General features: G+C 37.8%; 5 long non-coding RNA genes, 7 other non-coding genes and 4 pseudogenes across 12 annotated transcripts in view; 3 read left to right on the forward strand and 13 right to left on the reverse strand.

Moving 5' to 3' along the window:
• The window catches only part of LOC141360617 (5S ribosomal RNA), a 119-nt pseudogene extending 113 nt beyond the window's left edge, over window positions 1-6 (reverse strand).
• LOC141359649 (uncharacterized) overlaps window positions 1-10,210 on the reverse strand; it is a 37,153-nt gene extending 26,943 nt beyond the window's left edge. Inside the window, exon 1 of the long non-coding RNA XR_012366131.1 lies at window positions 9,973-10,210. This is a non-coding gene — a long non-coding RNA (uncharacterized lncRNA). The remainder of the gene's footprint in view (window positions 1-9,972) is intronic.
• Window positions 140-258, reverse strand: LOC141359755 (5S ribosomal RNA). Its single transcript, XR_012366236.1, has one exon. It is a non-coding gene; the product is annotated as a 5S ribosomal RNA (ribosomal RNA).
• LOC129415705 (5S ribosomal RNA) lies at window positions 388-506 on the reverse strand. The gene has a single exon (XR_008634962.2). It is a non-coding gene; the product is annotated as a 5S ribosomal RNA (ribosomal RNA).
• Window positions 648-766, reverse strand: LOC129412695 (5S ribosomal RNA). Its single transcript, XR_012366486.1, has one exon. It is a non-coding gene; the product is annotated as a 5S ribosomal RNA (ribosomal RNA).
• Window positions 884-1,002, reverse strand: LOC129416647 (5S ribosomal RNA; annotated as a pseudogene).
• On the reverse strand, window positions 1,132-1,250 carry LOC141359774 (5S ribosomal RNA). Its single transcript, XR_012366255.1, has one exon. It is a non-coding gene; the product is annotated as a 5S ribosomal RNA (ribosomal RNA).
• On the reverse strand, window positions 1,380-1,498 carry LOC141360616 (5S ribosomal RNA; annotated as a pseudogene).
• LOC141359785 (5S ribosomal RNA) lies at window positions 1,640-1,758 on the reverse strand. The gene has a single exon (XR_012366266.1). It is a non-coding gene; the product is annotated as a 5S ribosomal RNA (ribosomal RNA).
• On the reverse strand, window positions 1,899-2,016 carry LOC141360865 (5S ribosomal RNA; annotated as a pseudogene).
• Window positions 2,146-2,264, reverse strand: LOC141360229 (5S ribosomal RNA). Its single transcript, XR_012366742.1, has one exon. It is a non-coding gene; the product is annotated as a 5S ribosomal RNA (ribosomal RNA).
• Window positions 2,406-2,524, reverse strand: LOC141360245 (5S ribosomal RNA). The gene has a single exon (XR_012366758.1). It is a non-coding gene; the product is annotated as a 5S ribosomal RNA (ribosomal RNA).
• LOC129436529 (uncharacterized) lies at window positions 3,734-5,459 on the forward strand. The gene is made up of 3 exons (XR_008641855.2): window positions 3,734-4,346; window positions 4,433-4,476; window positions 4,633-5,459. It is a non-coding gene; the product is annotated as an uncharacterized lncRNA (long non-coding RNA).
• LOC141359498 (uncharacterized) lies at window positions 5,528-6,838 on the forward strand. The gene is made up of 3 exons (XR_012365979.1): window positions 5,528-5,796; window positions 6,009-6,199; window positions 6,502-6,838. It is a non-coding gene; the product is annotated as an uncharacterized lncRNA (long non-coding RNA).
• A 1,096-nt stretch (window positions 10,211-11,306) lies between the features above and the next one.
• LOC129436517 (uncharacterized) lies at window positions 11,307-13,244 on the reverse strand. Its single transcript, XR_012366013.1, has 4 exons — window positions 13,168-13,244; window positions 11,814-12,426; window positions 11,613-11,718; window positions 11,307-11,510 (listed from the first exon to the last, which is right to left on the reverse strand). It is a non-coding gene; the product is annotated as an uncharacterized lncRNA (long non-coding RNA).
• Window positions 13,245-14,488: 1,244 nt separating this feature from the next.
• LOC129455708 (uncharacterized) lies at window positions 14,489-15,947 on the forward strand. Its single transcript, XR_012366014.1, has 2 exons — window positions 14,489-15,621; window positions 15,715-15,947. It is a non-coding gene; the product is annotated as an uncharacterized lncRNA (long non-coding RNA).
• Window positions 15,948-26,979: the final 11,032 nt, after the last annotated feature.

Genomic DNA, 26,979 nt, shown 5'->3' on the forward strand with positions numbered 1-26,979 from the left:
GTAAGCGAGGGCTGACTCGATTCGAGAGCCACTTCAAGACTAATGTGGCAACGCCATGCCATCGGCGAACGCTTACAGAAAGGATGCATTTCTGGAAAAAAATTATATGAATAAATAATTAAATAAATAAAGAATAAAATGCTTACAGCACCTGGTATTCCCAGGCGGTCTCCCATCCAAGTACTAACCAGGCCCGACCCTGCTTGGCTTCCGAGATCAGACGAGAGCGGGCGTGCTCAGGGTGGTGTGGCCGTAAGCGAGCGCTGACTCGATTCGAGAGCCACTTCAAGACTAATGTGGCAACGCCATGCCATCGGCGAACGCTTACAGAAAGGATGCATTTCTGGAAAAAAATTATATGAATAAATAATTAAATAATTAATTAAATGCTTACAGCACCTGGTATTCCCAGGCGGTCTCCCATCCAAGTACTAACCAGGCCCGACCCTGCTTGGCTTCCGAGATCAGACGAGAGCGGGCGTGCTCAGGGTGGTGTGGCCGTAAGCGAGCGCTGACTCGATTCGAGAGCCACTTCAAGACTAATGTGGCAACGCCATGCCATCGGCGAACGCTTACAGAAAGGATGCATTTCTGGAAAAAAATTATATGAATAAGTAATTAAATAATTAATTAAATAAAGAATTAAATGCTTACAGCACCTGGTATTCCCAGGCGGTCTCCCATCCAAGTACTAAACAGGCCCGACCCTGCTTGGCTTCCGAGATCAGACGAGAGCGGGCGTGCTCAGGGTGGTGTGGCTGTAAGCGAGCGCTGATTCGATTCGAGAGCCACTTCAAAACTAATGTGGCAACGCCATGCCATCGGCGAACGCTTACAGAAAGGATGCATTTCTGGAAAAAAATTATATGAATAATTAATTAAATGCTTACAGCACCTGGTATTCCCAGGCGGTCTCATATCCAAGTACTAACCAGGCCCGACCCTGCTTGGCTTCCGAGATCAGACGAGAGCGGGTGTGCTCAGGGTGGTGTGGCCGTAAGCGAGCGCTGACTCGATTCGAGAGCCACTTCAAGACTAATGTGGCAACGCCATGCCATCGGCGAACGCTTACAGAAAGGATGCATTTCTGGAAAAAAATTATATGAATAAATAATTAAATAATTAATTAAATGCTTACAGCACCTGGTATTCCCAGGCGGTCTCCCATCCAAGTACTAACCAGGCCCGACCCTGCTTGGCTTCCGAGATCAGACGAGAGCGGGCGTGCTCAGGGTGGTGTGGCCGTAAGCGAGCGCTGACTCGATTCGAGAGCCACTTCAAGACTAATGTGGCAACGCCATGCCATCGGCGAACGCTTACAGAAAGGATGCATTTCTGGAAAAAAATTATATGAATAAGTAATTAAATAATTAATTAAATGCTTACAGCACCTGGTATTCCCAGGCGGTCTCCCATCCAAGTACTAAACAGGCCCGACCCTGCTTGGCTTCCGAGATCAGACGAGAGCGGGCGTGCTCAGGACGGAGTGGCCGTAAGCGAGGGCTGACTCGATTCGAGAGCCACTTCAAGACTAATGTGGCAACGCCATGCCATCGGCGAACGCTTACAGAAAGGATGCATTTCTGGAAAAAAATTATATGAATAAATAATTAAATAATTAATTAAATAAAGAATTAAATGCTTACAGCACCTGGTATTCCCAGGCGGTCTCCCATCCAAGTACTAACCAGGCCCGACCCTGCTTGGCTTCCGAGATCAGACGAGAGCGGGCGTGCTCAGGGTGGTGTGGCCGTAAGCGAGCGCTGATTCGATTCGAGAGCCACTTCAAGACTAATGTGGCAACGCCATGCCATCGGCGAACGCTTACAGAAAGGATGCATTTCTGGAAAAAATTATATGAATAAGTAATTAAATAATTAATTAAATAAAGAATTAAATGCTTACAGCACCTGGTATTCCCAGGCGGTCTCCATCCAAGTACTAACCAGGCCAGACCCTGCTTGGCTTCCGAGATCAGACGAGAGCGGGCGTGCTCAGGGTGGTGTGGCCGTAAGCGAGCGCTGACTCGATTCGAGAGCCACTTCAAGACTAATGTGGCAACGCCATGCCATCGGCGAACGCTTACAGAAAGGATGCATTTCTGGAAAAAAATTATATGAATAAATAATTAAATAATTAATTAAATGCTTACAGCACCTGGTATTCCCAGGCGGTCTCCCATCCAAGTAGTAACCAGGCCCGACCCTGCTTGGCTTCCGAGATCAGACGAGAGCGGGCGTGCTCAGGGTGGTGTGGCCGTAAGCGAGCGCAGACTCGATTCGAGAGCCACTTTAAGACTAATGTGGCAACGCCATGCCATCGGCGAACGCTTACAGAAAGGATGCATTTCTGGGAAAAAATTATATAAATAAATAATTAAATAATTAATTAAATAAAGAATTAAATGCTTACAGCACCTGGTATTCCCAGGCGGTCTCCCATCCAAGTACTAACCAGGCCTGACCCTGCTTGGCTTCCGAGATCAGACGAGAGCGGGCGTGCTCAGGGTGGTGTGGCCGTAAGCGAGCGCTGACTCGATTCGAGAGCCACTTCAAGACTAATGTGGCAACGCCATGCCATCGGCGAACGCTTACAGAAAGGGGGCGCGTGAGACCCCGGGGAAAATACTTTTTCAGGAAGTGATTTTTTTGCACCGTCACTTAAAGACATTACACCCCAAACACGCTGAAAAGCCGCTTGAGTTTTTTAATATTAATTATTGATTATATTTAATTTAATTTTTCAGTATCAAATGGTCAAAAAATATACTGTAAATAAGGATTGATTTTTTATTTCAGGCAAATTGATGCATTTTAAGTCTTTTCTGTTACAGACTAAAAAACAATGTTAATAAAGTTATTCTTTGTTGTAAGTTGATTGATATTTCTTTTTTTTGTGTTTTCATTAATGTTAATAAGGATACAATGCTTTGCAGATGTGTCATTTTATAGACAAATTATACTATTTACAGTCGCGGCGGAGAGTTGGGGGGGCGTGAAATGTTTACTTCTTCCTAGGGGGGGCGTGACAGAAAATAATTGAGAAGCACTGCCCTAACCCATCAATGCCCGGACTTTTGCTCCTATTCAGTTCGTTTATAGCTCTTTCTATTTCTCCTTCACTTATGTCCATGTCACAAATTTCTTTATCTTCCTTTTCTACTTTTGTTTTAATTATTTTATACAGTTCTTCACTTTCATCTAGCTCCCCTTCTGTTGTAAATAATTTCTCGTAATACCTTTTCATCTCTTCTAGTATTTCTGCATTGTTCGTTGCTTCTTCTCCATTTTCCTTTTTGACAGCTTTTATCATTTCAGCTTTTCCCTTCCTTTTTTCTAAGTTAAAGAAAAATTTTGTACATTTTTCGCCTTCCACTATATCGGGCTTTACTTCTTAAACGTGCTCCTTCATATTTTTCCTCTTCTAAATCTTTAAGTTTGCCTTCCAAATCTTTTATCTTTGTCATATCTTTCTCCTCCGGATTTAACTCATTTTCTAAGTTCTTTCTTGTTTCTTTTTCTTTATACCTTTTACATTTCTCTATCAATCTGCAAAAATGTATAGTGTGACTTTTAATTAAAAATTTTACATTCTCCCACCACATTCTTTTATCTTCTACATACATTTCATTCATTTTTTCCTTTTCTATCAGCTCTTTTATGTCTTGAACGTAGCTATCTCTTTTTAACACCTCAGCATTTAAAACCCACACCAGGGGCGGAGCGGGGGGGTGGCTTATGGGACTCAAGCCCCGAATGTTTTGTCAAAAGCCCCGAATCTTTTCAGATCTGTAAAACGAATTCATCCAGGACGCTAGGTGGCGGCACTCAGCTTTAACTCTCCGGTCCCCCACTCAACTGAAAATGAATAAGAGATGCGTGTTGAAGCAAAATAATGCTGCGTTCCAGGCAACCGGTAACCCGTAACTCACGAGTTCAAAACCACGACTCACGACTCTGAACTGGGAGTACATCGATCTAGTACGAGTTCACGGGTGGGAAGTCACGGGTTTGACTGCCGTTCCAGTGCACTTTCACCGGTAGAAGGTTGTAAAAACACGAGTTACAGGCTGCCTGGAACGCATAGGGTCGTGAGTCGTGGTTTTGAAGTCGTAACTCACGGGTTTAAAAGCCTGCCTGGAACGCAGCATAATATTCTGAATCTCCCCACAGTAAACGCATTTTCAAAGTGTCTTTATTATTACAGTGCCTTCGTTATTACTGTAAGTGTATATTTATAGTTATGTGATGTAAATACTGTTAAATAGCGTCAACTGATATATTATCTGCATGGCTAACGTCTAACTTACTGTGGTGCTCTGGTCTAGTCTGCCTCATTGGTCATTGGTAACGTTGTATTTAAAGTACATTTAATAACAGTGAATTAAAACTTTGAAAGAACTTGCTCATTGTTGCATATATACTTTTTATAGATGGATATACGATTTATATTTTTAAAGACGTCAGAAGTAAGAAGGTGAGAAAGTATATAGTTAGTTAGGTAGCTTATGTTTTGTCCATATGCATTTGAAATTCGCAATGATTTTACCTCAGAACTACATTGATAGACAGTTATAAAATGTGAATCCCCAATATCTTACATTAAAATATCCTTATGTGTGATAACTGTCAGTGCAAATAGGAAGAGAGGAGGGTGGAGAGAGATCACAGACAGACAGATAGACAGAAAGAGAGAGAAACGCTTTCATAAACAGGTGAGAAATTGTTCTGTCAATGAAGTCAAAAATTGTTATTCTTATGTAGCTTTATAGTTACTGGATTAGCCTTCAGCAAACATGTTTGCCTATTTTTGGATAAGAGAAGTTAAAGTATCATTGTCAAAATTTGTTATGTTGCAGTTTCAAAATGACAGTACCAGTGTTGGGTAAGTTACTCAAAAAAGTAATTAATTACTAGTTACTAATTACATCTTCAATCATGTAATTAAATTACTTTACAAATTACTCTCTCCAAAAAGTATTTAATTATTACTAATTACTTTCTAAATCCTATTTAGTACATGATACAAGGATAGGCTTGAAATGGCTCGAAGAAACAATATATAAAAGTACATCAATTATTCTGGTCCCACTTTAGGGTTCATTTCTCTCTATTAATTAACTATTAACTACTTTTGCCTCAATATACTCTAACTACTGCTTATTAATACTAAAGTAGTTGTTTATTTAAGTAATTGTATAAATGGGGAGGGTTAAGGATGTAGAATAAGGTTTTGCAGAATCAGGCATTAATATGTGTTATTTAAGTAGGCCTACTAAAAAACAGTCAACATCTCAGTAATATTAATGCTAATAATCAACCAGTTAATAGTGAGAATTGTAAACTAAAACCATGTTAAATCCACTATTTATTATAGTATACATAATTGTTCTACAGTCCATAGACAGTATTTAGTTACATCAGAAGTAACTGTAATTCGATTACAAGAAAAATAAGAGTAATCCCTTTCATTTCTTTTTCAAGTAATAGGTTGGTTTCACGTGACGTCACATTGCTGCTTCGCGAAAGCGCGAAACTCAGATGGAGGGCAGGAAGTGAAGTAGCTTCATCTGCCGTACGTTAAAATGCCTATGTTTTGTGTAATTTACGGCTGTTCCAATCGTTCTAACCGAGAAAAAGGAAAGGGGGTTTATATAGTTCCAAAGATTGTCGTTCATAAAGGTGAAAAATGTAAAAAATCTCACAAAACAACGACGGAAAAAGTGGATTTTAAGCTTACGTCTGCCGCCGGGAGGAGCAAACTCTGCTAATCCCCGCAGCGATCACTTGGTCGGAGGTATGTTGATATATAACTTGGTTTTTGTTGCTGTGTTTATATAACATTAGGTTGACGTTAAATGCTCATTTACGTAGTAATGATTATTAAGTAACCGGTAGTCTAATGGACCTCATTTCTACATTTTAAGCTGCCCTAGTGCTTTGTGTGACGCTAATGGGCTCCGACATTCAACCTCGTTTAACTTACCAAAAACTAAACTCAAATCATAGGCATGTCTGCCACGAGAGCAGATGAAGATGTTTAAGAAATACCAACAAACACGGTCGGAATGTACAGAGGCTATTGGATCTCCAATAGACAGCTGAGAGCCCGGATCTGACGCAGACAGCCGAGAGCTCCGAACCGAAGCACTACTCACAATCAGAGGGCATCAGTGGGAATGGGACATTAAATGATCAAGGTAAATTATTGTACTAAGATGTGTGATTAGCATTATTATTAAATGTTACAAATGTTATTGTCAGAAAATCACCCTGTGTAATTGGACCAGAGAACTTGAATGTTTGTAAAAAGGTTGTCAACCAACTCCACAAAAATTCACATAATTCATTCATGAATATCAGGTGATACTCGAAAAATTAAAATATTGTAAAAAGGTTTCACCTATAAGTTGAATTACTGAAATAAGTGAACTTTTGCACAATATTCTAATTTCTCAAGTTTCACCTGTAACTAATTATGCTCCCCACTGCTATATTGCAGGCTATGCAGATGCTGGATGCCAGACTGAGCTGATGATGGATGACATTGAGAAGATGAAGGATGTTCTGAGACATAACACAACAGAGCTGAGAGATCTTTGGACCAAACCACTAAGATGACAAAGTTCTACACAGGGCTCCCCAACTTCTTAGTTTTAATTCAGATTTTTTAGCTGTGCAAACCCTACATCACATGTGGTCCTATGTCTGTGCTGTCTAAATTTGAATAGTTCATTTTAGTTTGCTAAATAAATGTAAGAGCTGTCCAAATTGAAAACGACCTTCACTGACATCTTAAAACACATCAGTGCCCTTTGTTTTGCTTCAAAATGCACACAAGCAATGCCTCCAGCAAGGCATGTCTGCCAAAACTAGTTATATTTCATAATTAAACTAAGGCCTAGTCCTGGCTGAAAGATTTAGCTTGAAGATTTATAAATGCCTGTTATTTGCTGTGTCTTGTCTAATCTTTTGGAGTCTGTCATCACATTAGAGTAATGAGGAGGGAGGGTCATCAGTCACATCATGTGTTTTCAAATGTAATATTTTTAACCCCTAATCTAATTGCACTGGCAATATGTACCACACGAAATGAAATGGATGCCAATGTATTATTGCACACCATGTTCTTGTAGTTATTATAACAATTGTTTAAAAAATCTTGTAAATAAACCAATGGCATTTAATCACAACAAGATTCAAAATGTCATCTTGTCTCATACGACGACACTATTGATATAACAGAAATATATTACACAGCCTACTTTAAAGAGTGCTTGGAGTTCATATCCTTTCATCACATTACACATGTAAGTTTGTTTCTTGCTGTCGCGGTATTTCTGGAAGTATACAGTTTCTAAAAAAACATTCAACATTAGGAACCACACACCATCCCAAAGTTTAAGATCTGGCAAAAAAAATACTTTCAACAAAAATTCCATTACAGTAGTAGTCAAGACTTTGGTGACATTATCCCCATCGATACGATGTCGTTGATAATCGGTGATGTCAACAGCCTTGACTGTCGGTAAATCTTTCAGTTCTACCGAAAACTCACTCATCTTCATGAGGTAAGGGTCACGTCTAACATATGTTAATAAACTCCTTGTATCTATGTCTTGAAACTGGATCTAATTCTGTACAATACGGACTCTGCAACGGTTCCCTCCATTAGACGTATTCAGATTTTTACTTCCTGCCCTCCATCTGCCCTTAGACCCGCCCTCGCGCGTCATCAAAATCACGTGACTGAAACCCTGCTATTAAATTAGAGTAACAAATTACTTAGTAACTAGTTACCCCAACACTGGACAATACAGAGAACACTTAGATTAAAAAATAGTTTATAAAGCTGCCGTAAATGGAGAAAAAATATCAATAGGGGACCAAGCTTTGAAACCCCTAAATTTGGGCCAAGATGATGCGATCTAACTCCCGTCTCCTGTCAGATTGAAGTGACTTCCTCACGGTAAAACAGGCGGAGTTGTGTGACGTTACATCCAGGTAGGCGTATTAAGGGCGGGGTTTTCTGAACCGCTGCGGTGCTATTGGCTTGACAATGCAAACGCGTCGTGATTTTGGCTACACAGCTGGAGGTCTGAGGCTATTGGCTCCGTGAGGCCCGTTTGAAGCCCTGGCTCGCACATGCCCGATAGTGCAAAAGCGGCTATTGGCTGAGCCTTTGCCATTCTGGTTATTCTTCTATCCATTTTGATGGGTGTCTTCCGTTTTCTTCCACGTCTTTCTGGTTTTGCTCTCCATTTTAAGGCATTGGAGATCATTTTAGCTGAACAGCCTATCATTTTTGCCACCTCTTTACAGGTTTTCCCCTCTCCAATCAACTTTTTAATCAAAGTACGCTGTTCTTCTGAACAATGTCTTGAACGACCCATTTTCCTCAGCGTTCAAATGCATGTTCAACAAGTGTTGGCTTCATCCTTAAATAGGGGCCACCTGATTCACACCTGTTTCTTCACAAAATTGATGACCTCAGTGATTGAATGCCACACTGCTGTTTTTTTGAACACACCCCTTTCAACTAATTCAACTAATTGCCCAATTGCACAGCCTTGGGGGCGTGCATGTCATGGATGCTGGGTCTCGTTTGTTTTCTGGGAGTCTGCTGAGCCTACTGGTGACTTGTTTGCCACGTAGCAATAAAAAAATATACTAAAAACCTTGATTATTCTGGTTAGTCACATTGTACTGCTATTATTTTGAACAATACTGTATAACTGGTTCGCTGGAAACTCCATGTTGCACTTAAGCTACACCATACAGAATAGCAGACCCGGTGCGTGATGGGTGCCAGAGGAGACTCCGCACATGACTCGTGTTGCATTTTGTAACTTTTACAAATCATTTTGTAGTTTGTGTAACTTTTTGGACACATTTGTTACTTTGGCCTAAATATAGTCTATAATAGGGATGTGCCCGAAGCCGAATACGTTATTCGGAAGGGCACGGATAATAGCTTCAAAACGAATAACGAATTCATTCGAATAACAGAGGAAAATATTTTGGTCAGACATAATCACGTGTTTACTGGAACAGCTCTAAATTATAAACCCCTTAAAGCACGAAAAATATGTGTGTGAAGGGAATGAGTTCAATCTATAAAATGAAATTTTCGGCGCATGCCTTATTTAGAAACGCGAGCTGTTTTGGAATTAGTTTAAAATCTTAAAAACGCTGCTAATATCAAAATTCTTTTAACCCAACTTTAAAAATGACCCTTTTAGTTTTTTTCTGTTTTATTTAATTAGACCAGAAAACTTTGATAAAATGCTGCACTCTGATAATAAAATATTCGTTAATAACTCCGTATCTCCGTGTGACTGGTAGATGATCTTTTAATTACTTCTAGTCGAAGCAAGCTTTATTGTCAATCTAGGTGAATATAAAATAAATAAGTAAATAGATAAAAATATGAAAATGTAACATTTTAAAAGCAAATTTAAACTGAAGATTACTATGACATGAATTGCAATTAACATAAAAATAAAGTAAGCAAATAACAACTGAAACATTTGAATTAAATCTTTCTAATTACATTATTGTTTAAAATCATGTTGCTGGTTTTGAACTAAATCAAAACTGATTTTTAATAGAGCATACTGTTATTTGAAAATTTAAACGAATATCTGATTATTTATTTATTTAGATGAAGATGATTTAGATGATGATATAATATTTCTGATAATATGGCATAGTTTTCTCCCCACCCAATGAGGCTAATAAAGTAATGATTAAAAAATATGCTTAATTAACGGCCCGGCCCGGCCAGAGGATAGTAGCAGAAAATAGAATTTTAGAATTAGAATTCTATAACTATACACCCCCCCCCCCCCGCCGCCGCATCCGCAACCCAGCACCCCCTACCGAAAATATCTTCCCGTGCCTCTGCAAAAGTATGAATAAATGTTTCACTAACAGAACTGTGGTATACTAACAACTTAAATAAATGTGGTACCTTTAAAGTTTTTGCGTGTGAATGATGGTTGTTTGAGAACAGTCAGCCAGTCTCCTCAATGGTGATCCAAAATTATGCTGGATGCATTCGTGCTAACCTGGGAGAAAACACACAAATATGAATTACTTTTCCACTTACAGAACTAGGGATGTGCATTTATGTCATTTTTTCATTTAGATTAATCCATAGATCTGAAGAACGAGTACTCGATTAACTGGGGCGGGGCAATCAAAGGGGCGTACACGTCATGGTGAAAATATTTTTATTAAAAACACTGAAATAAAACTTAATTTTGAAGAAACTATGGCAGAACATTGAACACATACTAGATTATTAATGAATTAAATGTTTTTTAACAGAAAGCTCAGGAATAGTTGCGTGATGAAGTGAATCTAAAGAGTTAATAAGCATCAACCACTTTCTATATGACGCACTCTAAATATAGTAAGCCTTTATACAACATAAATGTACATTGTGCATCTATCTGCATAAAATGCTAGACTTCAACTAAGTTTTCAACTAAGTTATGTACAGAAAGTATAACTCCCGTTGTGGATGTGCACCATAAACAGCGCCCTTTTAAACACGTCCAGTCAAAGCACAAGCTTCATAACATTAAGCAGCTTTAAGTCTTTTACTATTATTTTAGCGATTAGCTGTGGCGTGTCATCCCCTTACCTGTTCTCAGTCAAGATATAATGTTAATGCTCGTATGGCTCTCTGGTATCTTTTTACATTGATGTTTAAATATGAGATGATAACTGTCCCCTTACCTGTTCTCAGTCAATATGTAATGTTAATGCTCGTATGGCTCTCTGGTATTTTTTAACATTGATTTTTAAATATGAGATGATAACCATTAAACTTTTGACGGCGCTGTACTTTTGCACCTGACTGACTGTATTTCTGAAAATCAGGGCATCTTTTTAAACCATAATGCCTCAGTGATGTGAGGTGTGACCGGCTTCACGGGATCTAGGGGTTGCCGCGTGCACGGCGGGTGCGCGGAATTATATGTTTGTTTTTTAATCATGCATGGTTACGTTACTGATGTCATACGCCGGTCTGCATAGCTCAACACGACGTCAAACACGCATCTCCAGACCCAGCCTTTACTACCACATGCGCTTGTAATGCTAACCAGACATCCAATGCCGTCATATCCACAATAAATAAATAAAGCCGCATGATCATCGTTTTTGTGATCGATCATCGATGCCACGTTCGAGTACTTGTGCCCATCCCTATACAGAACTGTAGTATACTCACAACACAATAAATGTGATAACGTTACCTTTAAAAGGAGTGAATGGCCATCCGTCAGTCCTTACTGAGAGAAATTCTAATTTGCGCGGGAAACACTTGTGCTAAACAGTAAGAAAACATACACAAATATGAATTAATTTCCCAATGAAAGAACTGTGGTGTACTTAACATAACAAATGTGATAATGTTCCCTTTTTAAAGGTTTTATGAGTGAATGGCCGTCCGTCAGTCCTTACTGAGAGAAATTCAAACTTGCGCGGGACACACTTGTGCTAAACAGTAAGAAAACACACACAAATATGAATTAATTTCCAATTGAAAGAACTGTGGTGTTCTAAACATAATAAATGAACAAATAAATGGGGTAACGTTACCTTTAAAAGTTTTTTATGAGTAAGAATGATCGTTTGGTCGAGAACAGACAGCCAGTCAATCAGTCCTTACTGAGAGAGATTCAAACTTGCACGGGAAATGTTTTTGCTAAACAGTAAGAAACACACAAATATAAATACATTTTTTACAACTGTGGTGTACTCAAAACATAATAAATGAATGAATAAATGTGGTAACGTTACCTTTAAAAGGTCTTGAATGACCGTTTGGTTGAGAACAGACATACAGACAGTCAGTTAAAGTTAGTCCTTACTGAGAAAGAAACACACATAAATATGAATAAATTTTTCACTTACAGAACTGTGGTGTACTCAAAGCACACTAATCTGCTGATAAAAATGAGTCTGAGGTCAAATTGCTGTGTCAATGTCATGTTGTTTTATCGTATGTCCAACATTACACAAATTACTGTAACCGGGTGAGTATTACAATGTAGAGTCACGACAAACAACATGTTTTTAAAGTTTAAAGATGCTTTAAAAAGGTTGAAAGAGTTTGCAGTGCTTACCTGTTAGCTCTTCATATCTGTGTCCTGGCTGTTGCTTACTTATTTGGTTTAAGTTATGGTTAATCATTTGCAGTTTTTGAGTTCATATCACAGTTTTTATTAAGTGAAATTAACTTTAAAAAATAATAAGTTTAAAAAACTAATTTCGTTAAGTGACTTACACTGTTAGGTTTTACAGTGTATATACATAAAAATAAAACAAACAAGGCTGAAAAGAGGTTATGGGCTAAATAACCAAGGAGCACACATACTAATAAAAAGTATATGCTTTGGATAAAGCCGTCCACCTAATGCAGTAATTCTCAAAGTGTGGTCCGCCAAACCCCCCCAGTGGTCCGCCAAAAGATGACCTAAATTAGGCAAGTGTTCATACAATCGTCACTTATTTAGATTTTTAATGCACTTGCGAAACTGTGATATCAGTTCTTGCATTTTGTTTTAATAACATAAAAATGGATCGGTGGCTAAACCAAAGAGGAGTCAAAGATCAAGCGTCAACTGAAAGCAGCTAAAATCCACAGATCTATTAGTTTTGTAATGTACTAGTTTTTGTTTCATGTGTAAAATCCCTGTAATTTCAGTGATTTTGGACATTAAGGGGAACTTTTTTTTGCATTTTATTGTTACCATTGTTACAACCATAAACTCCATATACCCACCACCTCAGTTTTAAACTAATGGCTCTTTGGAATGACATTAAGTGGGACCTAGGCTGTAACAGTATGTTTAATTGCAGTTTTTTTCACATGTGCAGTTTGTTGTTCATATTAAGCTGCAACTCATTTCACATTTACTTTTTCAAATGAAATAAAATTCATATAGTAATTTCTGAACATAGCATTGCATTTGTGTTTTAAAAATTAGTTTTTGACTTAAAACAGTTGCATATTAAACTTAAATTTAGCTTATCCTTCCTATTTTGTTGTTTTTTGGGGGGCGTGTTAGAGTTGGATTCTGTTAGGTGGTCCTCAGAAAAATATTGGAAGATGAAGTGGTCCTTGGGCAGAAAAAGTTTGAGAAACACTGACCTAATGCATACATGTTTCCACCTGGGTGGTCCACCTGGGGTTACATCATGTGTATAATATTTATGCATTTGGAGACGGGTGATTCTCACGAAAACTTGGTTTTAAATTTCAAACACGCTGCCTTAGAAGTGTGTCCGAAAGTCTTTCTCTGAGCTACCTTCATTCCTCCGAAGTCATTTCCTCATGAGGCAGCGAGGCAACGAGTCACTGCCTTGAGTTTTCGGACGCAGCATATATCTTGTCTTTGTGTTTGGGGTCCTGGCAGTACCATGTTTTATGTGGGAAATGCGTGGTTTTAGTATTGAATTATTCTGACCACGCATTTCCCGGGTCTCGTCACTTTTTACCCGCTCCCTTACATGTCTTTGATTTCAGCTGTGTCCCTCATTAGTTCTCCCTATTTATTGTCCTTGTGTTTGCTGTTCTGTGCTCGTGCGTTTTGTATTCCTTGTCGTGTTCCTGTATTTTTTACATCTGTGAGTATTTAAGAAGATCTAGTCTTGTCTGTTATATGTAGTGTAGAGTTTATTGTTGGTTTATGTTTAGTTTAATGTTAGTTTAGTGTTGCGTTCATCCTGTCTTGTTTTACCCCCTCGTGGGTTTTGTTTTCCCTGTTTTGTTAATAAATTACTTATTTTTTGTCATGTCTGCATTTGGGTTCGTTCCTTGTTATATTCCTCACAGGTTGCTACACAATTTGAGACCTTTAATGGCTGATTGTTTGAATTGCATGAAATAACCAAGAAAACTCTCTTGCAATGTAGTGAGCAGATCGCATGAAATGTCAGTGTTGTTAAAATGAAGTGTTAACTGTTATTCTTATCAACTGAAGCTTTAAAGTTACCACATTTACACCATTAGTACTTTATACACTAGATTTACATTAGAGAACAACAAGCTGACGTGCTGAGCCACGCGCTGACTGGTGTTTGTTCATTCATGTGTTCACATAAAGTATGACTTTTCTTTCCCATGCACGGAGAAAAGACAGTAACATTAGACATAACTGCGGTGTCCATAATAGTTTACCATGGTTCTCTCTTATAATAATAATATAACAATTGTAAAACTTTGTTTGTAGTTACCTCTATTCTGGTTAAAAAGGCGAGATTAGTTTGAGAAAAGTGATGCAAGCTCTTTGACGTGCAGCAAAGCTGTTATGAACTAACATCAACAAAAAAGGTCGATAACTTATCATTAGTTACAACAAACATTTAATGCCTATCCAGTTTTGTCGTTTTATCACCTGAATTTGCGTATTTTGCACGGATACTCACTAGCTGTGTCTGAAACCGCTCCCTCGTTCACTCATTCACTATTCCCTATATAGTGCGTGGCAGTTGAGTGCACTATATCAGCAAAGAGTGAACGAAATGAGTGAGCGAATTCGGACGGTGACGTTATTAGCATGCGCCAGAGAGCGCGGACAATTTCGTCATTAACAATTCCCATACCCATCTATCCCAGCTAAAACACGACGTACTAGTTACGTAATTTATTGGTAATTTTTGGTAATTTCATGACTTACCAGCTGGCAACGTAACTGTTACGTCCTATGGAGGTAATTCCATTACCATTACAGTACCAAATCACCACGTCGCCAGTACGGACTCCTTACGTCGCAAGATAACCAAGTACGTCCCAGTTACGTAATAAATTTGTACTATTTTGGTAATTTCATAACTTACTGGCAACGTAACTGTTACGACCTAGGAAGGTAATTTCATTACCATTACAGTACCAAATCACCACCTCGCCAGTACAGACTCCTTACGTCGCAAGATAACCAAGTACGTCCCAGTTACGTAATAAATTCGTACTATTTTGTTAATTTCATAACTTACTGGCAACGTAACTGTTATGTCCTAGGGAGGTAATTTCATTACCATTACAGTACCAAATCACCACGTCGCCAGTACGGACTCCTTACGTCGCAAGATAACCAAGTACGTCCCAGTTACGTAATAAATTCGTACTATTTTGGTAATTTCATAACTTACTGGGAACGTAACTGTTACGTCCCAGGGAGGTAATTTCATTACCTTTACAATTATATAGCCTAAACATTAATTTCGTTTTCTATTTAGGTTAGCTTATTAAAACTTTTCAGTCTCAAAGTTTCCCTTAAATAAGTCAAAATAGATTAAATACACAAGAACTGCCATTTAAATGGGAAACATGAAACAGCACGCGCCTCCCGCCCAGCTGACCTCAACCAGAGCGCGCGACCGTGCGTGCACAGCAGAACGGTGGCTGTCTGACAGGACGCGGTGTTGTTTCTCTGAACTGAGACCCGTTTAAAATACACAAGAACTTATTTTAGTTGCTTAAGAGTTATGAAAACACATGTTACCATACTTATTAAGGCTCACAGAATCTCGCCCGACAGTATAAACCGCGTTTTATGCGGCACTGACAGGAATGTTCATCTGACAGGAAATTTCGTTTTATCAGGTAAGATACTAACTTCACAACAAATAAATAGATTTTATGAAAACGTGTAGATATTTTTTAACCTTTATTTATTTTATTGTCTTTATTTTAAAGTTTTGTGGGACACGTTTGGCGTTTTGGACTGGTGAAGGTTAGAGCAGCGTTACCCTGGCAACCGGAACACGAAGAGGACCACGCGCTCTCTCTCCGTCTGACAAAACTACGCCTGCACAATTCAGAAATTACATTTTAAATTAACTTATATGGAGAATCCATTTAAATGTTCATTTCAACATATGTTTATTTAAATGTTTGTAATGTTCATGTTCAATAAATGAAGTATTCAAGCTCTGAGTCTGTCATTCATATGTTATGGTAACTCTTTTAGTAATGGGCAAATAAGGACAAGTTAAATTAGTTATACTGCAGATGTCCGCCCAAAGAATATTAAATAAAAGATTAAAATTAACTGGTTACTAACATAAAACTTTTAATCCATTACGTTGTCACGACGTGCCCACGACAGGCAGATTACGTTGCAAAGTTACGTGCAGGCGACGGATCCAGGAATTTCACTTTTCCGGTCGCCACGATCGTAACTCGGTTCGTCGCCACGACGTAAGTTTGGTCATCATATTACGTCGACGTTACGTAACAGTTACGTATTTGTGTTAGCTGGGTATATGGTTAAAGACACAAAGGATGGAGGACTAAAAGTTATTGATTTTGACTGCCTTAATGGAACCTTAAAAATAAATTGGATAAAATCTTGGATCAAGCACAGCAACTCTTTTTGGTATTGTATTCCAAAGTCCTTATTCAAGAAAATTGGAGGATTAGAATTTCTTCTTAGAACGGACTTTTGTGTTAATAAATTACCTATTTCAATGTCAGAGTTTCACAAACAAATACTCTTGGAAAATATTATATGTACATAGCTTCTCACCCCATACATCTGTACTCTGGAATAACAGGTATATTTTGCACCGCAACCGATCTCTGTTCTTTGAGGATTGGTAAGGGAGAGACATTTGGTCCATGGCCGACTTAATGGATACCAACGGACATTTTTTAAATTATGAACAATTTTGCATCAAACATAATTTCAAACCCTCAAAATCAGACTTCTCTAAATTATATAAAGCACTACCCCAAGGGTTTGTCCATTTGACAAGAAACATTTTGGCATATTATACAATACAACCACAATTGGCCCCACTTTCAATTCAAGGGATTTATGTTCTGGATAAAAAATGCACTAACCACTTTATCAGAAAATGTTTTACTGATTACCTTTACCCAACAAGCCAGAACAAAAATAACATCCTACAAAAATTTGATAAAGATTCAATCACTAAACTAAGAACATTGTATCTGACACTCCCTATACCTCCAAAAGTGAAAGAAACACACTTCAAAGTAATGAACGATATCTACCCCTCTAAAGGGTTACTGAGTCTTCGCTTTGGTATAGATGAAACTACATGTACTTTCTGTGATAATGATGTTGAAACTACGGACCATGTGTTTTTCTCATGTAACGTGACACAGACTTTTTGGTGTGATATATATAATTGGGTTAAACAACTGTTGTCTTCACTCCCAACCTCTTTCTCTAGTGACGACATAACTTTTGGATTGTTATTGCAAAGCAAGGATGATGAGCTATGTACTAATACAATTGTATGTTTAGCTAAATTCTTCATTCACAAATGTAGAATTGTGAAATCATCTCCCAAATTTGTTGTTTTTTTAAATGAATTCAAACTGTACATGAAATCTTTAAAATTGTTGAAAAGTACTAAAGCACAAAAAATATATGAATCCCTAAAACACTTCCCAACAGATGTAATTAGATGAACAATGTCTGAATTATCCCCTTATCTTTTTTCATCTTTTCTTTTTGTTTGTTTTAATTTTATTATAATTATTTGTTTTGTATTCAAATACATGTGTAATTCCTATTTGCATTAAGAGCTGCTCCCTCAGGCTATATCTTTTCTATATACTAATTTTGAAGAAACAAATCTCATGCAGCCATGTTTGTTTGTAAATTTTGATATTTTCAATAAATAAAAAAAATAAAAAATTCCCATACCCATCTGTACATGTTTAGCTTGAATTTTATGTTAATGTTCATGTGTGATGTTAATTGCATTATATAGTACAAAACAATAAAACAATAAAAACAGCTGCGTGTCTTGTTTGTTTACTTTTTTATTTATATAAAAAATATAAAACACACTACAGTCACATTTATGAAATATTAAATATAAGAGTGTATAAATAAATTAAAGGAGCGGTGAATCAAAAACTCAATTTTAACTTGATAATTTGTTATATAAGAGGTCATCATACTTAAATGAACATCCTGCAAGTTTCAGAACTGAAAACGTCCGTGCTACTGAAATAGAACCGTTTTTGGCACCAAGCCAGCTAAACACTCCAGTGAAAAATTCGGAAATCTATGACGTCAAAGTAGAATTGAAACACCTCCCCATAACCAAAAGGACAAGTCTACTTTTGTAGCCCCGCCCACAGCTTCGCGTGACACACGTGTGTCTTAACGAGTAAACATGTCTTTAAAGATTGACAAATGTAACCAAAATGACTTTTAAATACATTTTTTCTGAGAGACTTTTATTTTGACGCGGTGATCTGTTATGATACCATGGAAACGCATTTTCGGTTGTGGAAGAACCGCATGGGAACAACACAGAAGCTAAATACTTCAATTCAGAGGCTTGAAACATAACATTAGCAATATGCGTGGATAAAGTTTGCTTTTGAAGAAGTTCCAGCTCGTGTGGGGAGTGTTGTTAACGTTGTGTACAAGGATTCATTTGTAAAGAAGTCGATGCTGGATTTGCAGAGAGACTCAGAAGCACCACTTAACGTTATATTGGATCTGACAACAATGACACAGCAGTATAATTCACAGTAAGACATTTTACTTTATTTAAGTTACTGCGTTTCACTATTGCTTTGTTAAAAGAGATTGCTTGATATGTCCTGGCGTAACATCCGTGTCTAAATACGTTTGTTTGACTGTTTTAATTTACTAAAAACATTAAACGATTAATAAAGGTACAACACTTAACAATACGACTGTAATTTAAAGGTAGAAACAGTGTTGGGGGTAACGAGTTACAAAGTAACGGATTACAGTAACTACATTACTTTTTTGGGTAACGAAGTAAAGTAACGCATTACACTAATAATATTGGTAACTACACTACTTTACTAGACTATAGGAACGCGCTTTCATGCGTTACCCAAGCAGTGTTTGCCTGGGTGTAAAGTTCTGTCTATTTAAGTGGTGCGTGCATGCGTGTCCCTGTACGTGTGCCGTTGCCATAGAGATTGATTTGACGGAGCTGTTGGTGCAAAGGGGAGCGGGAAATGAAGACGGAGGGTTTCAGCCACTGGGGCGATATTCACATTACTTTCAGCGTATTGCTCGAAAGGACAAAAATATTCGTGTGAAATGCACACTATGCCCACACGACAAGTGTCTTTCAACTGGTGACAACGCGATGAGCAACCTGTCTGAGCATTTGTAAGCCCCGCATGGCAATACAACACTTGTGGCGAAAGATCCTGCTTAACTTACCGGTCAGGGATCGAGAGGTCCGAACCCGAAGACGGAATTAGGTAATGAACCTCAATCGAGTCAGAGCATAATTCTTTTTAAAAAATTATTTGAACGTAACCCGAACAGCAATGTCGCGTGCGCTCAATTTATAGAAAAAAGCCAGGAGTCAGGACCGCTGTTTTCTTCATAATCTTACTTCCAAAACTTTTCGGTGTTTGATGTATGGCTGTTACCGCCCTGCCAGACTGTCTTAAATAGAGAAATAAGTTAATTCCTTGATTTGCGTTGTTGATTCATTTATAAATAATTCCCCCAAGGGTTTAGTTTATGCGCAAAAAGCATTAAAATGAATAGAATGTGATGATTACGTCTTTCTTTGGTGAAAAAATAATAAAATAAATAAGCTTATATGAAATGTGTTTCCCTTAAATAATTAGCAAATTAACAAAACGAATTCAAAAGTAGCCTATAGCCTATATGAGTTTATTTTTTGTGTGACGTGCTTCAAACCGATGCAGCACAAAACACTTTTTACCTATTTAAAAAAACACAATGTTTTGTTATTATTGCGAGTGTAACTTTACATAAATAAATTTACACATTACAGTTTTGAATGTTGTTTTACTTTTATTTGTATGACCATAATTTAAGGTAATTTAAGGTAATGCAAAATGCAAGCTCCTCACGCGTTTGCCATCACCCGCGTGGGTTTACACAGGGCAGCGTGAAAGAGACATTAAACTTTAAACATTTAACATTCTACTTGAGTTTTTTTGGACATCCTTTTGGAATCACTGCAATCATATCATCAATTTATAAGGTAATAATAAATATAAGCGCAGCGGTTATGAGTGTTCAAACACTGCTGACCGCTCAGCTGTCAATCAGCCGACCCTCACAAAGTTTCACATTAAATGATAATATATTTGAACAAGCATGGTCCTGTGCTTATTTCTGTCAATGTTCTGCATGAAGATCTTTAAAGGTTTCTACTTACATCACGATTTGCGGTGCGGCCGGTCGCAGTCTTTATGTAAAACGGGTATGAAATAAATTGATGCTGATGTCGGATAACGGGTCAACTGTTATTTTAATCGCGCGGATGCGGGTTATCAAACAGGACTGTGCATGACCCGTATAAGGAAAATGGAATGACAACATGAAAATTATAAAATAGCCTACATGTTTATATTCTGTATGAAACCACCATGGGCGCTAAACTTGCGGTGTTAAAGGGACAGTTCACCCAAAAATAAAAAATTCTGTCATCATTAACTCTCCCCCACTTCGCCACAAACCTGCACAAATGTCCCTGCCCTGGTGAACATCAATGAAAATATCTTGAGGAATGCTTGTAACCAAACCACCCATGAGCCCCATTCACTTCTATAGTAGGAAAAAATAATACTATGGAAGTGAATGGGGCTCATGAATGGTTTGGTTACAAACATTCCTCAAAATATTTTCATTCATGTTCACCAGAACAAAGACATTTATACAGGTTTGTAACCACATGAGAGTTACAAACCTGATTTTCAAATAAATTATACAGAATTTTAATTTTTGGGCGAACTATAAATCCGATGGGGTCAAAAATTAGGGTGCACCTAACTTTTGTGCTGGTGCACCTAAGAAAAAATGTTAGGCGCACCAGTGCAACCAGTGCAAAAAGTTAGTCTAGAGCCCTGGCCGGTCATTTAAAGTAGTCACTCATCATCAGCCGACCCTGCCTAAACATGTCCATGTATCTATGTGGTAAATTAAGAAAAAGGAAAAAAAAGGAAAGTAAAGTAATAAGTAGTGAAGTTACTTTTCAAATGCAGTAACTAGTAAAGTAATCTCATTACAATTTTAAGAAGTAACTAGTAACTAGTAACTAATTACATTTTTTGAGTAACTACCCCAACACTGGGTAGAAATATACAAAGTTAGTTATAAGGAAGGATTTATCAGCCGCAGTTTAGATTCTGATGCCCGTTTACTGTGTTGTATACGGTAATTTAGGCAAGTTGCGTTTGAAAGGTCAAACACCCAACAAAGCTTATTTTTTATCATATAACTGTGGTATTTAACATTACGTGAATGTAAAAGCAACCTCACAAGCACAATAGAAATATACAAAGTTATTGATAAGGATTTATTAGCCGCAGTTTAGATTCGGATGCACGCTTACTGTGTTTTATACGGTAATTTAGTCACGTCGAGTTTTGTTTCTACTTTAATATACGTATTGTCATTTATGTGTATCATGTTTAGCACCCAGAATCTTTTGTGTCTCAAACATATTTGTGTTCGGCTGCTATTTTTATCACATTAATGTTTTTAAAACATTTCCCTACATGTAATGATGGGGAACGAAGCTGTCCAATCATAGCAGTGGGTGTTTACGTTCAGGTCTTCAATGCGGCCCGCCCCTTCAAACGAACCATTTCTCAAGACAGCCACTAATCCATGTTACAAAATAGCGTATTACTTATTGCTTTTGATGTTTTTGAATGTAAAAACCATGCGAACATCATAAGTAGACATCAGACAACAGTATAAAACAATAAAATCGACAAATTCACCGCCCCTTTAAACATTTAAAAAAAACTGTCAACAAAAACTATACAAATGTGTTAAATACGTTATTTTAACATTTTCGCGGGGTTTCCAGTCAGTGTTCTACAGCGGACTCTTGAGGTAAACCGGGCGTAAAAATGTACTCTGTCTTGTTAGTTTTCGTTCTGATGAAACTTCTTTCCCTGAGGAGAAGAAAACGTAATTTATTAAGAAGAGCAACAGCTCAAAGGCGTGCTTTGTTAGCTCGAAGACGCCACCTATCGGTAAAAAGATATTAGTACATTACACACTACAGTATAACATAACTTCAGATTATCCTTCCAAGTCCTCTAATAATGAACAAAGGTTTACCAATTCAGTAATCATTGTTTCTTATAAGAACTGTGAGAATTTTTTAAATTTATTTTATTTTAGCTGCTACTAGATTGCTGCTGGATGTAGTTATGTTTCAATACATACAATATTTTAAAGAACAAAATTCAACAAAATGTGATTAGTGCATCCTATTATGTGTACAAGTGTCATTATTGCCCATTTATAAAAAATGTACCCTTTCAGTCTGGCACAAGAGCTCCATACTGCCTGCTGAACCAATCAGTGCCTGTCGTCAGGTTGTATCTGGATGGGCAAAGTGATCTGAGGCCAGACTTTCGTCTCAACAGACAAACCCTGACATACCTTATTAACACCCTTCATCAGGATTGTGATCATGGTTGGGGTCAGGATCTAGAAATTCTGGTCTTTCTGTTCTGGCTGGCAAGTGCAACTTCTTACCGGGCTGTTTGCAGAGCATTTGATATGCCCCGTTCAACTGTTCACATGATTGTACACAAAGTTTCAAAACTCCTCCTCCAAATCAAACGCAAAGTAATCCACTTCCCATCTTTAGACGAGCTTGAGGAAATCAGCAGAGGCTTTGCAAACCTGGCTGGCAGTCCTGTCTTCAGTTCAATTGCTGGTAGCATTGATGGTTGTCACATTAGAATCAAGCCTCCATCTGCTGATTCTATGTGCTACCTAAATAGAAAATTATTTTATTCCATCCAGCTACAAGCAGTCTGTGACCACCAAGGTAAATACCTGGATGTTTTTGTGGGCTATCCCGGATCAGTCCATGACTCCAGGGTGCTCAGAAACAGCACTCTGTATATGAGGGCACTGTACCCACCAGAGGGATACCACATTTTAGGAGATGGAGGATACCCCTGTCTTAGCCACCCAATCTCTCTCATCACACCATATAGAGAGCCACTCCAAAATGCAACTCAGCGTCGCTTCAACTTACACCACGCAAAAGCTCGATCCATCATTGAGAGGTCCTTTGGCATTTTGAAAACAAGGTGGCGGTCCCTTTTTTTTCAAGGCCCTTGAAGTAAAGCCTGAATATGTTCCAGAGGTCATCACTTGCTGTACTATACTGCACAACATCTGCATCACAAATGGTGACATCATGGAGCCAGAGGAAGGAGAACTGCCTGATGATGATCCTGATGACCTGCAAATCAGAGAGCCACAGAGTGGAGAACACACCAGAGAGCGTTTGGCTGCAGCTGTTTCTGCTCCCGGCTGTGATGATGTTCCTCCAGCCCTAAGACATCATGATTATTTGTGAAATCTGTTGAAATGCACAACCATTCACATGTTATAAGACGACATATGGAACTAGAATATCATTACTATGTAGTTAATATAATAGTGTAGTTATTTAAGCGAAGTTCAGTAGTTGTGTTTTCCTTCAAAATTTAATTTAAATAATAGCTAATATAAAACAAACTCTAAACTGTACTACATGTTTTTCAATCTTCTTGCTTGTACTTTAATACCATATGTTAATGTGTTTACATGTACATGACATTGTTAATTTGCACTAACAGTTTATATTCCAAGTATAAATAATCCTGTTTTTAAAAGCAAACATGACAACTCCATTTCAATGAAAAAGTTTATTTTTTAACACTTTAAACAGGTACCTTTTTTTAATCAACTTAAGTTCACTTAATAAATTAAAAGTTCACTTTTCGAAACAATGAGTTAACTTATTTGAACACTTTAAGTATTTTTTCCACGACAATCTTAACTTTTCACATCTTTTCAACAATTTTTTCTAGAATTGAAAGAAGTCTCTCCTCCCGCATATCTTCTCTTCTCATTCTCTCTTCTGTTCTTTCTGCTTCCCTTTCTAAAAAATCAAGAATGGGATCTGCTGCAAGTCTTTTGGGTGGCCTTGCCTCCCTACTCTCTCTCTGGTTCTGCTGCTCTGGCTCCTTAGGGACTGAATCAGGAGAACTTACTGCAGGAACAATGGGGTTTTCCTCTGATGTGGCAATTAGGATGAGGGGCTGGATAGAAGGCCTCCCACCTATTGCCTCATCCATGAGGTTGAACCACTTCCACGTTCCTGCAGTAGCCTCCCCTGATTCAGTCCCTATCCCAGTTGGTGGCTTCCTTAACTCCTAAAAACATAAGCAAATTAGCAAAGTTTCACAAGCAAATAAAGTACATTCCAACACAGTTTATCAAAACAGCTCTGACTGGGTAAAGTAATTTAAGGTGAATATTTAAAGGGTTTTTTGACCAAAAAAAAAAAGAAAATTCTTTCAATGATCTTCTGTTAACTATCTTGTGGTGAATGCAGGCCTAACTGAGCCATCAGATTTTAATCAACAATATAACAGAATTTTCACTATAACGGGTGTTACATTTCTCCCTATGGTAAGTCCAGGGGGAGGAAGAGCAACAATATTTAAAAAGATAAACCAGGGCAAAAAGAGATCAGGAAGTCAGATTCATGTGCAAACACTGAAAAGTGTATTTATTACAATATTGGTAAAAGACAGCCAATAGAATAAAACAATAAACAAACTAAATAATTGGAGAAGCAAAGTTAAATGTTAAATGAGCAACAATGAATTGTCCCCTCTCCAAAGAGATTAAAGGCCAGACACTATTCTGGACTCACAAAAGACTCAAAGGCACATTCAACCCACTGGTTACTGGAAAGTCTCTGCTGGTTGGAAGTGGTCTGCTCACGGATATCCCTCTTTGCAGACTGAAGACCAAGCCCTTTTATCCTCCAGGCACTGAGTTCTGATTGGGCACACCTGCCACCACTCACTCAATTAATCAGGCACACCTGCTGCTACTCACTCATGTAACTGAAACATAAGGGGAAAAATACTAATAGCTGTGAACACAAAAGAAACTAACACACCCCAAACCATAAACATATCTTAAAGGGAAATTCCGCCTTGAAATGATCCTAGGGTTAATAACAAACGTGTACCGAGTTCGACCGTTCACTGGAGTTTGTTTTCATGCTAGTCTAACGTGACCAGTGTTATTGCTAAACGCAAATTAGCATGTTATGGTAGCCTTCGGGGCATCAGTGCATTAAAAACGAAATCGCTATGTCTATACTACTAATAATGCTCAAAATAACCCCACACTTACACTGTAGCACAATGAGGGTCTCTATATGTAAACCGAAGCATTGAGAACTTTGCAAGTGTACAGGCAGTTTATTAAAAAGAAACATTTACCGTTCACGTCTGGATCACATATCCATGCGGGCGTCATCTTGGGAAAACTAAACTCTCGCGTGAAACGTTGTTGCCCTGAACAGGTGTTGTGCTTTCACGCGAGAGTTCAGTTTTCCCAAGATGGAGAGAGATTATTGTAATTACAGACCAACACAAATCCATAAGCTTTGAATTTTTATGATCTTCTGGCATATTTGTGACCATTAACAAGCTAAATAATGGCAGTCAATAAAACATGTAAACAGATGCCAAGGGAAAACAAATATTAAATCCCTGGACTTGATGAATAAAAGGTATCACAAAACATTTTAAGATATCCCAAGATAGCACAGATCTGACCAAATATAACATTCACATACAATTATGCATATTTAATCCACAATCCATTCGTGTATGGTGGAGTTTTCCAAATGGTGGCAATATATACAGAGACGTATTGTGGATTCAAATGTGCATAATTGTCTGTGAGTGTTATATTTTGTAAAATCTGTGGTACTTTCTGTGGAAAGTCTTATAACTGATTGGATCCATATCGGGTATAACAACTTGTTTCCCTTTGATCATATTTACAAATGTACTATTCATGAATTATTAAAAATATATTTTTAGATTTCACAAAGGATGTAGAGCAAATCTGTATGCAAATATCTTACCTTGTATGTTTTTTTATTTTCCCACTTTTTGGCCGCTCTGGCAGGGGATACCACACCCAGCAGGTCCATCTCCTTCAGTACTGTTCTGTAGTACACATAACGTAATGCTTTACACATTACACAAATGATCATTGGCTGTTCTTTTTAAAATTAACCGTCTAACATCCTCATCCGTCCCTAAAGCAAACAAAAAATTCGTAAATAGATAATTTTCTAAGTCGTAGGTAAAAATACTGTAAGTTACGTTCACTAACATATATGACAACAATTGACCATCTTTTCATGTGTTGAATACAACTGCAGATTTAATGGTTCCCGCAGTAAATGGTGTGTAAAAAGTAATTACTGTGCCACCAAATACGTGACTAGAATGTCAAAATAACTTTCCAAATATGTTTTAATTAATAAAAGTTGCACTTACATTTGTAAAAGTTGCCTCCTCCTGAGTTGCCGTTGCCGTCCGCCATAACTGACTTTCGCGCTGTATCGCGTTGGATTCTGGGAAACAGCGCTTTAACGAGTGTACATCGGTTGTACACTCAAAATCAGAGAGGATTGTGGGTAAAAGTAGGGAACGAATTTAGGGAATGACGTCGTTCACTTAGAATTCGGACACCACTACAAAATGGCCGACACCCCATATAGTGCACTATATAGTGGATAGGGAGCGGTTTCAGACACAGCTACTCTCTCGCTTCATAACGGTTAAGAATGTTGCTGGGTAACGGGAACAACAACAGTAGTTGTTGTTATTTTTATTATTATTTATTACTGGTGCTCTTTGCAGTTAACTACATGTGTGATTTCTTATATAATAGAAATCTAATTAGTCAAATATGATCCTATAGGTCAAAATTAAATTTCGATAGGGTGTATAACAATGTCAAACAGGATTTGTAAAATCAAATACAATCCTAAAGGATACACTGAAAATCCACTAAAATAAATCTGAATGTCCAATATGATTGTATAATCCTTTAGAATCATACAGGACAAATTAAAATCCATTAAAATAAAGCTGAATGCCCAA

Source organism: Misgurnus anguillicaudatus, chromosome 23 (genome assembly GCF_027580225.2).
Source record: "Misgurnus anguillicaudatus chromosome 23, ASM2758022v2, whole genome shotgun sequence".
Lineage (NCBI taxonomy): Eukaryota > Metazoa > Chordata > Actinopteri > Cypriniformes > Cobitidae > Misgurnus > Misgurnus anguillicaudatus.